The sequence below is a fragment of the Cetorhinus maximus genome, chromosome 2 (genome assembly GCF_964194155.1).
Source record: "Cetorhinus maximus chromosome 2, sCetMax3.hap1.1, whole genome shotgun sequence".
Classification (NCBI taxonomy): domain Eukaryota; kingdom Metazoa; phylum Chordata; class Chondrichthyes; order Lamniformes; family Cetorhinidae; genus Cetorhinus; species Cetorhinus maximus.
Window position 1 is genome coordinate 185,490,318 of NC_135880.1, and position 12,923 is coordinate 185,503,240.

General features: G+C 45.7%; 1 protein-coding gene across 1 annotated transcript in view; it reads right to left on the bottom strand.

Moving 5' to 3' along the window:
- LOC144690847 (zinc finger protein 385D-like) overlaps window positions 1-7,980 on the bottom strand; it is a 72,739-nt gene extending 64,759 nt beyond the window's left edge. Inside the window, exon 1 of the mRNA XM_078558695.1 lies at window positions 7,910-7,980. The gene's annotated coding sequence lies outside the window, so the exon portion shown is untranslated. The remainder of the gene's footprint in view (window positions 1-7,909) is intronic.
- Window positions 7,981-12,923: the final 4,943 nt, after the last annotated feature.

Below are 12,923 nucleotides of genomic sequence, written 5' to 3' on the forward strand. Positions count from 1 at the left end.
TACACATATACACCCAGGCCGCCCTTTTCCTGCATCCCTTTTAGAATTTTACCTTTGTTTTAAATTATCTCTCGATGTTCTTCCTACCAAAGTGAATCAATTCATATTTCTCTGCATTGGCCTTCATCTGCCACCTGTCCACCCTCTCCACCAACCTGCCTAAGTCCTTTTGAAGTTCTACACTATCCTCCTCATAGTTCACATTACTTCCAAGTTTTGTATCATCTGCAAGTTTTGAACTTGTGCCCTGTACACCAAGGTCTAGGTCATTAATTTAATTCAGGGAGAGCAGGGGTCCTAATACTGATCCCTGGGGAACACCACCACAAAACTTCCTCCGGTCTCTCAAAACAACCGTTCTCAATTACTCTCTGTTTCCTGTCACTCAGCCAATTTTGTATCCATGCGGTTACTGTCCCTTTTATTCCTTGAGCTGTAAATTTTCTCACAAGCCTGTTGTGCGGCACTGTATCAAATGCCTTTTGGAAGTCCATGTACACCACATCAACAGTTTTACCCTCATCAACTCTCTCTGTTACCTCTTCAAATAAAAAGGAGTTAAACACAAATCAATGCAGATTTTCCTTAATTAACCTGCATTTGTCGAAGTGACTATTAATTTTGTTTTGAATAATCGTTTCTAGAAGCTTCCCAAAACACAGAGTTTAAACTGACTGGCCTGTGATTGCTAGATTTATCTTTACAGCCTTTTTTGAACAAGGGCGTAACATTCGCAATTCTCCAGTCCTCTGGTACTGCCGCTGAGTCTAAGGAAGATTGGGAAATTATGTCCAGTGCCTCTGCAATTTCCACTCCCACTTCCCTCAGTATCTTTAGAGGTATCTGATGCTCTTTCAATTTTTAAGTACAGACAGCCTATCTAATAGCTCCTCCAGAACAGAGATGAGGAGAAACTTCTTTAGCCAGAGAGTGGTGAATCTATGGAATTCATTGCCACAGAAGGCTGTGGAGGCCAGGTCATTGAGTGTATTTAAGACCGAGATAGAGAGGTTCTTGATTGGTAAGGGGATCAAAGGTTACGGGGAGAAGGCGGGAGAATGGGGTTGAGAAACTTATCAGCCATGATTGAATGGCGGAGCAGACTCAATGGGCCGCATGGCCTAATTTCTGCTCCTATGTCTTATGGTCTTATGGTCTTATCAATTTTAAACCCTTCTAGTGTCTGAACTACCTCCTCTTGCACCATGACCTGGGCAGCATCTTCTTCCTTGGTAAAGATAGATACAAGATATTAATTTAATACCTCAGTCATGCCCCCTGCCTCCATACCTAAATCCCCTTTATGATTCCTAATTAGCCCCAATCCTCTTTTCACAACTCATTATTTATATGCCAGTAAATGGCTTTTGGATTCCCTTTTATGTTAGCTGCCAGTCTCTTCCCATACTCTCTCTTTGTTTCTCTTATTTGCTTTATCAATTCCTCTCTGAACCTTCTGTATTCAGCCTGGTTCTCAGTTGTATTTTCTACCTGACACCTGTTATAAGCTCACTTTTTCTTCTTTATCTTTATCTCTATCTCTTTCATCATCCAGGAAGCTATGGATTTGTTTGTCTTACGTTTCCCCTTCATTGGAATATACTTGACAGTTCCTGAACTTACTCTTTTTTAAATTCAGCCCATTGTTCAGTTATAGTTTTGTCTGCCAACTTTTGATTCCAATCTCCCTGGGTCAAATCCTTTCTTACCCCATTGAAGGTGGATTTCCCCCAGTTTATTATTCTTATTTGAGATTGTTCCTTGTCCTTTTCCATAACCAACCTCAACCTTATGATACAATGATCTCTGTCCCCTAAAAGTTCCCCGACTGACACTTGATCCACCTCAAACATCTGCCCATCTCAGCCTTAATATTCAATGATGGAGCATCCACAACCCTCTGGGACAGAGAATTCCAAAGATTTACAACCCTTTGAGTGAGGTAATTTCTCCTCGTCTCAGTCCTAAATGATAAGCCCCTTATCCTGAGACTGTGCCCCCATGTTTTAGATCCCCCAGCCAGGGGAAACAATCTTCAGTGTCCACCCTGTCAAGCCCCTTCACAATCTTGTATCTTTCAATGAGATTACCTCTCATTCTTCTAAAGTCCAGAGAATATAGACCCAATTTACTCAGCCTCTCATCATAGGATGACCCCATCATCCCAGGAACCAATCTAATGAATTTTCGCTGTATAGCTTCCAAAGCAAATATATCCTTCCTTAAACATGGAAACCAAAACTGCACACAATATTCCAGGAGCGCTCACTCCAAAGCCCTGTACAAATGTAGCAAGACTTCCTTATTCTTGTGCTCTTATCCCCTTGCAATTAGGACCAATATGCCATTTCCAAGGTAAACTGACCTTAAGTAAGTGTCTAAGACTAGAGGAATCTTTGAGCTGGAGGCCAGACTGCAGACATTGTGACATATCAAGTCTGGGGAAGTTACCCAGACACTTTGTTCCAGGAGGTAGTCATACCCCTTAGGATGGGGTCATCTGATTTGGTCCATGGCCAGGGAGAGGAGGGTGTGACTGTAAGTGAGAAAGGTATGGGAGCCAGAAGGTAGAAGTAGAGGAGCCTCAGCCTTTCCAATTGTCCAACAGATTCGAGGTTCTTGCAGCCTGTGTAGACAAAAGTGGTGCTTCAGGGTGGATGAGCAAACTGACCATGGCAACATGGCAGCCGAGAGCATGAATCCAGACGGCTGTGTTGCCTGCCAGGTGCCAGGATTCAGGACAACTGCTCAGGGCTGGAGGTGAACTTGCAGTGGGAGGAGGAGGATCCAGTTGTCATGGTACCAACGACATAGGTAGAATTAAGAAAGAGGGTCTTGGTGGAGGGAATGATCAGCTAGAGACTAAATTATTACCTGAGCCACAAGCAAATTGGATTATGGTCAACAAGATTAGAGAGTTACATGTGTGGCTCAAAGATTGGTGTGGGAGCAATATTTCTTATTTTAAAAATATAAATTTTTAATTTAAATTAAATCTTAAAAGTTTCTTATTTTTGGTCTCTCAGAGAGTTAAAGGGTATGTGGAGTGAGCAAGAAAATGGAGTTGGAGCCCAAGATCATATTGAATGGCGGAGCAGGCTCAATGGGCTGTGTGGTCTACTCCTGCTCCTACTCCTTGTGTTGTAAATGGGTTTCGATTCATGGGCCACTGGGAGCAGTACTGAGGAAAGTGGGAGCTGTACCGGTGGGATGGTCTTCGCCTGAACTGCACTAGGACCAGTGTTCTGGCAAGTCATTAACTAGGGTGGTAGAGAGAACTTTAAACTAAATAGTGGGAGTGAAGGGTCAGGTGAAGGAAGATGTGATAAATTAGCGAGAGAGGGCAAGGCAAGAGAGAAAGGTAGCAATAAGGGAATTAATAATCTGAGTGCAGCAGGAAGGGACAAAGCATACAAACTTAAGAGCGCGCCAGCAGATTAGGCTAGAAGTTGCGGAAAAGATTTTAAAAATCAGAATTAAAGGCACACTACCTAAATGCGCACAGCATTCACAATAAGGTAGATGAACTGATGGCACAAATAGAAGTAAACAGATATGATCTAATTGCCATTATGGAGAACATGGCTGCAGGGGCGGGAACTGAATGTTCAAGAGTATTTGACGTTTAGGAAGGATGGGCAAAAATGAAAAAGGAGATGGAGTAGTGATGCTAATAAAGGATGAGATAGGTATGTTAGTGAGAGAGAATCTTAGATCAAAAGATCAAGATGTTTGGGTGGAGCTAAGAAACAGCAAGGAGCTGCAAACTTTGGTAAGAGTTGCCTATAGGGAACCAAACAGTAGTGGTGACATAGGGCATGGTCTAAATCAGGAAATTAGAGGTACATGTGACAAAGGTGATACAGAAATCATGGGGAACTTCAATCTACATATAGACTGGGGGCTGAAGTTTTCGCTGAGCAGGTGGGCACATGCCTCACCTGCTTGAGCGTAAAGTGACAGACGATGACGTCGGGTAAGCGTCCCAATATCATCGCACACTCACTCAATATTTCGGTCGGCGGGCGCGCGCAGGAGTTGTCAGCATGCCTGCCGACAATTAACAGGCCCATTAAGGCCATTAAAGTATTAATAGAGTTCAATTTTTCACTGCCCGTCCACCCTTCCGGTTGGCCGGCAGGTCAATCAGCCAGGCGGCCTTTGGATTTTTTATGAAACCTCATCCATGGGCGGGACGAGGTTTCCAACAGGAATTCAATTTTTTTTTTAAATGTTGAGGTGTCATTTATATCAAGTCCCTGCTCGTGACAAATTCACATGAGAGGACATGTTTTTAACATTTGTAAGTTTTTTATTTTTTATTTTAAAAATATTCAGCTCCCTGAGGCAGCTCTGTGTATCAGGGAGCTATCACTGTGCGCACCCGCGTGCATGCACAAACTTCCGTGCTCACCCTGCCCCTGCCCCCACCCCGGCAGCGCTTGGCGTTGTCACGTGCGTTTCACACTGCCTGGCCATTAATTGACCAGCCAGCATGAAATCAATGTCGGGGCCCGATATGGGGCACCAGTTCGCTTCACAACCACTCCCGGGCCCGCCCGCTGTGCCCAACCGAGGAGGTAAAATCCTGTTCTGAAGAAGAGTCATACAGACTCAGAAAGTTAACTCTGTCTTTCTCTCCACAGATGATGTCAGACCTGCTGAGTTTCTCCAGCAATTTTTGTTTTTTGTTTGAGGTAAAATCCTGCCTTGGGTAAACCTAATTAGTAACAATTCTGTGGAGGATGAATTCCTGGAATGCATACTGTTTTCTTGAACAACATGTTAGGGAACCAACTGGAGAATGGGCTATTTTAGGTCTGTTGTTGTGCAATGAGAAAGAGCTAATTAATAATCTTGCAAAGGAACCTCTCCATTGCCTGTCTACAATCATACCTTCTAATGTAGTTTCCCAATCTACCACAGTCAATTTGCCCCTCATACATTCGTAGTTTCCTTCGTTTAGATTTAAGACCCTAATTCCAGATTGAACTAAGTCAATTTTAAACTTAATGTAAAATTCTGTCAAATTTACATTCCTTTAGGGCACAAAATCTCAGCAGGAAAAGTGATCCAGCCATGGCTAACAAGAGAAGTTTAAGATTGTATTAGGACAAAAGAAGAGGCTTATAAAGTTGCCAAAAAGTAGTAAGTCTGAGGATTGGGAGCAGTTTAAACTGCAGCAAAGGAGGATCGAGAAACTGATAAAGAAAGAGAAAGTAAAATATGAAAGTAAACTAGCAGGAAACTTAAAAATGGACTGTAAAAACTTCTGTTGGTGTGTAAAAGGGAAAAGTTTAGTAAAGACAAATGTGGGCCCAATACAGGAAGAGACAGGAGCATCTATAACAGGGAATGAGGAAATGGCAGAGAAACTAAACAAATACTTTGTGTCTGTCTTCACGGAGGAGAATACAAAAAACCTCCCAGAAATACTAGAGAACCCAGGGGCTAGTGAGAATGAGGGACTGAAAAAAATTTAGCATTAGTAAAAATGTAATACTGGAGAAATGAATGGGACTGTTAAATCCCTGGACATGATCTACGTCCCAGAGTATTGAAAGAGGTGGCTGTGGAGATAGTGGATGCATTGGTGGTCATCATCTGAAATTCTATAGATTCTGGAACAGTTCCTGGAGACTGGAAAGTAGCAAATGCAACTCCACTATTTAAGAAAGGAGGAAGAGAGAAAATAGGGAACTACAGGCCTGTTTAGCCTGACATCAGTAGTAGGGAAAATGATAGAATCTATTCAAAAGGATGTGATGGATATTTAGATGGATGTTAAGGATACTTAGGAAATAACAGTAGGATTGGGCAGAGTCAACTTGGATTTCTGAAAGGAAAATCATGTTTGACAAACCTGTTAATGTTTTTTGAGGATGTAACCAGCAGAATGGATAAGGGGTGGGATGGGGGTTGGCAATGGATGTGGTGTACTGGATTTTCAGGGGGCTTTCAATAAAGTCCAGCAAAAGAGGTTAGTAAGCAAAACTAGAGCACATGTGTTTGGGGATAATATACTGACATGGGTTAAGGATTGGTTAACGGACAGAAAACAGAGAGTAGGGATAAAGGGATGGTTCTCAGGTTGGCAGGCTGTGACTAGTGAGGTACCGCAAGGATCAGTGCTTAGGCCCCAGCTGCTTCACCATTCAATTAGATCATTGCTGATCATCTACCTCAGCATCACTTTCCCGCACTATCTCCATATCCCTTGATGTCATTAGTCTCCAGAAATCTATCAATTTCTGTTTTGAACATGCTCGATGTTCCACAGCCCTCGGGGGTGGAGAATTCCAAAGATTTGCCACCCCCTGAGTGAAGAAATTCCTCCTTATTTCAATCTTAAATTTCCTTTCTGAGATTGTAACCCCTGGTTCTAGGCCCCCCAGCCAGGGGATTCATCCTATCTACATCTACCCTGTCACGCCTTTTGTAAGTTTCAATGAGATCACTTATGACTCTTCAAGAATCCTCTTCCACACTCTCCACTTCTTCGTGCCTGTCAACCATCTGGACTCACCATCATGTTCCATCCTGCCATCTGGGGGGAGGTGGATGCCTCCAGTGGTGGGCTTTTTATGTGGGGGTCCTCCCTTTGTCTATCGGGGATTTGGCAGGGAGAGTGTAGCATATGGCAGTCCCGTGCAATAGATGGTTAGCCATACTCAGGCAGCTTGTAGTCTCTGCGGCCTGGAGAAGTCTATGGTTCTTATTGATACAGAGTGTGGGGCATTGCAGCATCTCCTCCATTATCTGAAAGGTCTCCTCCTTAATTTCTGGTTGCACTTCAGCCACAAGCTCCTAATCTTTGGCCACCCAGTGAGGAGGAGGGGTGGGGGCAGATAGATCAGAGGACCTCCTCGTTGGTCTGCTCCTGGGCCTGTCCAAGATGACCATTAATTGGGAAAGGCAGTGGGCAGTCGAGTGGGTAGCCTGACTGCCTGTCTCTCTTCTGGTGGCTCTGGGGTGGTGGGGGGAGCATGCCACGTCCACCAGTATGGTTGAGGCCCTCTGTGACTGCAGGGTACCAGAGGCTGGGGGTTTGGAATGCATGATCAATACCGGAAATCACATTTAATTTAAGTTTCCTTCAAAGTTTTGGTTTGCTTTTGCCACAATGGATCAGTGGAGCTGTTTTAAATGGGGCAATCAATTTGTTGTCGTGCCTTAAAAGAGGAATAGTAGCAAACTGAAAGAGGGTTTTCTTTTTGTTGGAGGTACACAGTCTGACATGTGTGCCTCTGCAAATAAAGCCTGTCAGTGAATAAAGACTGGGCTCCAGTATTCCATCCTTCACCACTGGGTTTTCTGCATTTGGAAAGGCTGAGCAAGCAGAACATATGTGAAGAGAGAGAGAGAGAAAGTGGCAGAGAGAGAGGAAGCACAGGAGGGGAGAGAGGGACAGGAGTGAGGAGAGAGGGACAGGAGTGAGGAGAGAGGGACAGGAGTGAGGAGAGAGGGACAGGAGTGAGGAGAGAGGGACAGGAGTGGGGAGATGGGGAACAGCAGAGGGAAGAAGGAGACAGGAGTGGGGAGAAGGACAGGGGAGGGGAGAGAGGGACAGGAGTGGGAAGAGAGGGACAGGGGGAGAGGGACAGACAGAGAGGGACAGGAGTGGGGAGAGAGGGACAGGAGAGGGGAGAGGGACAGGAATAGGGAGAGAGTGAGACAAGGAAGGGGGCAGGGTGAGGAAGAGGGATAGATAGACATGGGCTGAGAGAGGGGCTCAGGATATGATCCTATTAAAGGATGTCTAAAAGCTGGTCCACGTATTAGGCAAGTTATTAGTATTTGTATTTTTTTCTGCCACCAACATAAAACAATAGACAGTGTTTTGAAATGTTCTCCACAAGTGTTTTGTTCTAATCCCGTGAACTGGCCCAAGTTAAAAGGACAGACTGACCTGGGAGTTGAAACAAAGCTGGCAAATGTTGCAGGAGTTGATCTGCCTCTTGTTTGGAGGGAAGGGGATTCCAAAAGGGTGACTGACGGCTGCTCTGAGCACCATGTCGGTCTGTGCAGAACCAAAACACCCAATGGTAACATCAGTACAAAACCATCATTCACTGCACCACAACACTCCCAATATCGCTGTAACAAAACGATCACCACAATACTGGGCCTAACCTTAAAAATGAAAATGAATGACAACGAGTCTCCGAGCTACGGCTCAGTGGGGGTGGGTTGTTGGCCTGACAATGGACGGGAAAGCTGATGGCAAACCCGCCTTGGCCGTTTGGGGTAGCCCCTGCTCAATCTTCTGCCCACCAATCCCGCAGCTGCTACTGGGGCTCCTGTCCCTTTAAGGGTTGAGATTCCACCAATCAGAGGGCTGGCAGCTTTTCAGCCCCAGCAACGCCACCAGGAAAGGTGGTCAGTGTTGGAACTGCACCCAGTCAGAAACAGTGTTGGGTGCCCTCACAGTAGGGTAAGTGAGGTCAGGGTTTCCAGGGCTCTGGGTGGTGTTGTCCCAGTGATTGCCATGTGCCGGGGTGGGGGGGCCCTCTGTGGGACACAGAGGGCCTGATTAGGAGGGTCCCAGCACCAAACATGCAGAGAAGCCGCCAGTGTTCACCTGGTGGTCTCCCTACATGGTGGAGGACCCATTTGCCGCTGGTAAAATGCCCTGGTGGCGGGAAGGCAACAGACACTCGACCACTCACCCTCCCTCCTGATTTATCAGCTCCCCCACCTCCCATTCTCAGCCAGTCCAATAAAACCCTGACCAATGGTGTCTCAGAAATGATGCTGCAGATAAAGTGTCATGTCAGAATGATCTAACGGCACAGACAGTGAAAAGGAATTAGCATCATGGGCTTTTTATTGATTGAAAGTGACAGTTTTTCACCATTTTGTGACTCTTTTCAAGGCTTTAGCCCCTCCCATTCACTCGGAATAATGTGGGAGGAGAATTAAAATGACAGGTTTTCACATGCCATTCTCAATATGATGTTTTCACTATCCTCCTCCTGTAGTATTTTGACTATTTTCAGTGTAGTCTATCCCCAGCTACTCACTGTTTGACCTGCATTAGGATCGTGAAGTAGGAGAGTAAACCCAGATTAAAGGGTATGACATCACTGAGACCCGGTTACAATTTGGACATAACTGGAAGATTCTAAGTTCTGATGGGCTAAAAACTGGTTTCTTCCCTTTCTCAGGGACAGGGGCTGGAATTTTCCAGCCTTCCCATGGAGGGTTCCTCTGCAATGGGACCAGCGAGCCACTGAATTCTCCATTCACATCAGCGGTACTGGAAGATCCCATGGTCATGAGGGTCTGGAAAATTCCAGCCAGGATCCCAATTCATGATGACCCCATGGCCAGTTCTGTTGAGACAGGCAGGACACAAAATTCACCTTCCAGTGATGTCCAAATTGTGTAACTGCCTCCTGATTTCAGTGAGTTCAGTTTGCAGCCGAGTTCTGGATGTGCTCCTAGCTGGTTGGCATTGTGCATGGATAGCACATGTTCCCACTATCTTGCCCTCTGAAAGGTAGCAGCCCTCATTACACAGAAGGTGCTGCCGACTGCCTGTAGTGCAAGTGGCCGTAAAGAGAAGGATACTAAATGGAGCAACAGCCAAGAGAGACAGAGAGGCCTCCCGGGTTCTCGGGTGTGATATTGAAGGCTTTAGTCCAGGAGGTTGACAGAAGGAGAGAGGGCATGTTTCTTCAGGGAGTCTGGAGGCCCTGAAGGACCACCCTCAGGAGGAAATGGAAACTGGTGCCAGGGAGGTGAATTCCTCTCTGAGCTGACAATAATGCTACAAGAAGCCTAATGACCTCACACAGGCGGTCCGGGTGAATGCGCCTGCACATTACACTCGCGATTCAGACCTAACATCCAAATGCTCCACCTCACCCTGAAGCACATTCCAATGATTCCAGGCTCACACCCACCTCTCCCTCTCTCTCCACACTATCCAGCTGTGGCACCCACACACAGTGTAACACGCTCACTGACATTCTATCCCCCTCGGGGGAGGGGGATGGGGGAGAGGGAGTGTGGGGCAGGGTGATACATAAGGAGGCAGAGCTCCATTACCTAAACCTTCCATTGCATCTTTCATTACAACACCAATCAGGATGATTGGACATTCCTGCCCTTTGGCCCTTCTCAAATTTTGGCCTCTGATTGGCCAGTGGCTCTTGGGGGGAGGTGGTGGGATTTCAACCTCCAAGGTCCTTGATCACACGGGAGGCTCAACACTGACCAGATAAGTGCCTGAGTGCACTGAGGGGTACGGGAGGTGCTATGTCACAAGAAATAAATCCCAGCTAGCATATAGATGGTCACTTCGCAACTTACATCACTTACCGTCTTTAGAAAAGACAGACTTTCATCGGCACTGTCAGGTCTGGTATAAAACCAGGCCCCAGGCATGAAATTTCCCAGTCCCTTGGAAACAGAAGGCGAGCGTTGTTCTCCTTGGAACAGTGGAGGTGAGGGGAGATTTGATTGAGGTGTACAAAATTGTGAGGGGTCTGGATGGGAAGGGCCTGTTTACTTTAGCAGAGAGGTCAGTGACAAGGGGGATAGATTTAAAGTGATTGGTAGAAAGATTAGATGGAGATGAGGAAAGATGCTTTCATCCAGAGGGTTGTGGGGGGTCTGGAACTCACTGTCTGAAAGGGTAGTCGAGGCAGAAACCCTCAACTCATTTAAGAGGTTTCTGGATATGCACCTCGAGTGCCCTAGCCTGCAGGGCTACAGACCAAATGCTGGAATGTGGGATCAGGCTGGGTGCCTCATTTTCCGGCCAGTACAGACACGATGGGCAGAACAGCCTTGTTCTGTGCTGTAAGCTTTCTATGATTCTATGAAATTGGAGATTTAAAATGTAGTTTTGATGTTTTTCTATTCACACACTTCTCAATGTCTTTTCAATTCCTCCCTCCCTCCTCACATTCTGAAATCTAGATAATGGCACGCCATTGATTTGTTTTGTTGCAAATGGAGCCTTTTACTGTTTTAAGTTTTACTCACTGGATTGACATTGTGAAAGAGCCTGATGGGAGAAAGGACATCAAATGGGAAAGAGAGAACTGGCTTCACATCCATCATGCGTTGTATCATTGCAGTGTGGGCCTGGCCAACTGCTGGGAGTGTCTTCAATTGATTAATGTTACCTAGAACAAGAAACAAAGCAAATAAAGATTTGTTATCTGTGAGAAACGAGGGTAAAGAGACTGGATATATCAGAATGTGATGGTGGTCTCTCAATAGTTTAAATAAAACATGGGATTTGCACCCTAAACTCCTCCATCTCTCTCTCTCTCTTCTGTTAAAACCAACCTCCTTGACCAATTTTATGGTCATCTGTCCTAATATCCCCTTCATTGGTTCAGTGTAAGTTTTGTCTGATAACACTCCACAGAAGTGACTTGGGGCACTTTACTGTGAGAAATGAGCTATAGAAATGAAAGTTGTTATTATTGTTGTGTTTGCTTTTATTAAAAGTGATGACAGTTGGCTGTGGAGTGGTTAGGCAGCTGAAGTCCATAGGAACAGGAGTACATACTTTCTGTGAATGGTCTGCACTGGGCTCAGGAGGGGTTGGGTGTAGCAAGAAAAGGAACATAATTGGCTGTGTTAGGCTGCCCCTAATGATAATTCTCTGGCTCAGGGTATTTTGATGTGCCTCTCGGTGGGTTACAATGTCTCAGGGTGCATTTCTCCATCTCTGATTGTATTACAATGTCTCCAGGTATATTACACCGACTCTGGGTTCAATACACTGTCTATTGCTGTTTTTAAAATTTTTTTTTTATTGGATTCATATGTAATCCTACTTTTGTTGTGTTTTTACCAGAATTTACTGAACAACTGGCCACACAGAGGGAGTGTGGGTGAAAGGTGGAACTTTCTGCAGAAAGGTTTCTATTGAAGTCAGGAAGGGCTGTTTGGGTTTGTGGTTACCCTGGGCTCAGTTGGAGAAACTCAGTATCTTGGTGAAACTGGGAGCGACAGCTGTTATTTAATCTGAACTGGCCTGACCAAGGATCCAGAAACACAATACTAGCTGTGCTCTCCATCCCAAGATGGAAATTGCCCAGCATTGAGGTGCTAAGCACTCAAAACCAGCTCCGCTGTGCAGGACATGTCGTTTGTATTGCTGACGCCAGACTCCCAGAGCAATTGCAGAGTTCGGTCACAACAGGAGACTCCCAGGAGGACAGAGGAAACACTTTAGGGATGTCTTCAAAGCATCTCTGAAGAGGTCAGACATCCCCACTGACTCATGGGAGACCCTGGCTTGTGACTGACCAAATGGAGAAGGTTCATTCGGGAAGACACCGAACACAATGAGAGACTTCGTCAGGAACGGGCTGGGGTGAAGTCGCGGTGTCAGAGACAGCGCACTAACCTCCAAACAACCCATCTACTCAACCCTTCAAACACCACCTACCTCGCACAGAGGCAGAATTTTACGACAGTGGGATTTTACATTCCCGCTGTCGTCAATGGGGTTTATAAGTCTCGCCGCATTTTACGGCCCCGTCCCCGCCGAAACAGGGCCATAAAATTCTGCCCAGAGAGTCTGCACTTATCTGGACTGATCAGCCATCTCAGAAGCCATTGGAGCGGAATGGAAGAGAGGCGTCTTTAATCTTGAGAGGCTGCCTAAGAAGAAGGAGAACTGTGCTGTGTGTGAGAGGCTGGTGTCAGCTCACACCCTGCAGCCCATGAATAAACATCAAAGAATGTTCATTTTTTTTCCAAATAGCAAAGACAGACAGTCGCCATAGTGAGAACTGTTCTTGAGTTCAGGTTGTTTTGGAATGGGTCAGCCCTGCCCCTTGACACCGGAAGGAGATGAGAACAAACTGCAGCAGAATGCTATCAACCTTAGTGAATGAAACCTGAACAACCTGCCCTGTCCATACTGTTGATCCTGAACCTGGTACTATTTA